We start from the raw sequence: 2,285 nt of genomic DNA, 5'->3' as shown, positions 1-2,285 counted from the left end.
TGCCAACAGAGGTCTCACGACTTCGAATACCCACCGACCACTAATTTATTACCATTTATGTCCTTCATATATGCGCTGATGGGTGGGCCCTATGGCAATGTGCGCTGCTGAATGTGGACCGTTTGACTGGTCAATTGATCGTGTTATCAACAAATTACAGAGATGTATGGTGAGCCAGTGACCGTATGATCACCCTAAAATGTACTCCTATTTTATTAACACAGTACAAACTCAAACTACCATTTCTTTCTTTCATATACGGGCTGACAGGTGGGCCCCACGGTTACGCGCCCCGATGGTGCAACACTAGTTGCACCGTGTGGAACGTTTGACTGGTCAATTGATTGTGTCATCAACAAAATACGGAGTTGTACGGGTGAGCCAGTGACCGTATAATCATGGTATGTATTTGTTTAACACGGTACAGACGCAAGGGCTCATATATATGCGCAAGCACTCACCGCTATAAGCGCACACACGTGAACCCTACCCCTATGAGCACCTTCGAGAGAGTGGGCCAGCATATATGTTCTTTAGATTTTACGAAGTCACCATAGGTGCCTCGTAGTCGAGTGGAACGTCTCCTCCCACTAAACGTACATCACCAGAAAATACTAAAATTAACACAAGATAAATGCAAGCACCGGGACTTTAACCTTGGTGGGCTCGAGAAACCACAGTCCTCTAACCATCCAACCACATGTTGGTTAGCACGACAAAATGTATGTGGTGACCGTGATGAGCTTATTCTGAAGTCCAGTGACCATATTGTGCTTTCGCTTCAAATACAATGATCGTAAGTGTCGTCAACAAAATACGGAGCACGCATCAAATGCAAAGTCCATCAGTGTCATCAACAAAATATGGAGACGTATCGTGAGCTAGATACCGTTGTACTATTGTATATGCTTATTTTCTTAGTGGCTGATTGCATGTGTGGTGTGGTGGGCACATCATTTCTAGTTGTGGCGGGTCAACATGAAGACTCATGAGTCGGTTCCATCCTGCGCCACATATAGGTTGGACCGAGATGTGTTATACGAAGACCCATGTGGAGGACTCGGCGTACAACACGAAGCTACCAGAGTCGCGGAGGACTCTATCCCCACTGGTGATAAGCCGACTATATATGATTTGTAACCCTAGGCCCTTAGTATGTTATACAAGCTTGGGGGCTAGTTCGTCGATACTATACACACACGCACAATGCCTGGTATTCACGTGTACTTTATACACACCCCTATCACTAATATATAGTACCAGGAGTAGGCTCTTTCTTCAACTGCAAGGGTCCGATCCGAACTAGGGTAAAACTTTGCCTCGTATTACCATCCAGCCTAACAGCCAGGGATATCCTACCGAATGATATGATGAAATCAAATCAGCCAACTACTAAGAGAGAGGTGTGTCGGGGGGGGGGCAATGTGTGCGAGAGAGGCCTAAAGATAATGTGCGTGAGGGAGACATGTAGGCACATATATGTGCATATAGAGGGCTAGTAGAGACCGTGCATGTGTATATATGCATGTGAGAGAAATGGTGTTTTCCAACTGAGATTAGTGAAAAGAGTGGTACATAGTAGTCAGAAAGAGAGAGAGAAAGAGAGAGAGAGAGAAACAGAGAGAGCATGTGCGTGAGACACCCCGACACCCTAAGAGAGATTGTGAGCATGTGTGAAAGAGAAATGCCGATGCATATAAAGTGTGTGCACTTATGCTTTAGATAGATAGATATATAACGCATTTGTGAGAATGGGGCGAGGCATAGTGCATCTACGTGTAAAAGGCGGTTCTACGCATTAAATTAAAATATAAATGGCATTATTATTTTTGGATGAGATCACGAATTTTGCAAATTGAGTATGGATGAAAATCGGTCTATCAGACACTCATACTCTATTGAATTCTAGCATGTGCATGTGTTTATTTCATATTATCGATCCATAGAGTGAGAGCGGTTTGAAATACAGGCAATGGATGCTTTTTTAATTCATATATAAACATTAATTAGTGCACTCCATGTTGTTAGTGTGAAGCACTTTATACATTTGTCACTTGCATGGATACATTCCAAATTGCTAGCTACGGAGTAGAATACATGTCGAGTTCAACATAAAGGGGGTTTCGAAGATTCGAATTCATAAGAAGTGCATTCATCTATTTGAACCCGAGATAATGGCATTTGTAAATTAGATGTAAAAGGGGGCATCAATCTTTGTTGTGAGTTTGAACATGCTATATATATTCATACGCATATCTAACTTTTTTTGCAACCAAGGAGATTAT

The sequence above is a fragment of the Triticum aestivum genome, chromosome 5A, assembly GCF_018294505.1.
Source record: "Triticum aestivum cultivar Chinese Spring chromosome 5A, IWGSC CS RefSeq v2.1, whole genome shotgun sequence".
NCBI classification, from domain to species: Eukaryota; Viridiplantae; Streptophyta; class Magnoliopsida; order Poales; family Poaceae; genus Triticum; species Triticum aestivum.
Note: the sequence above shows the minus strand (reverse complement) of the source record.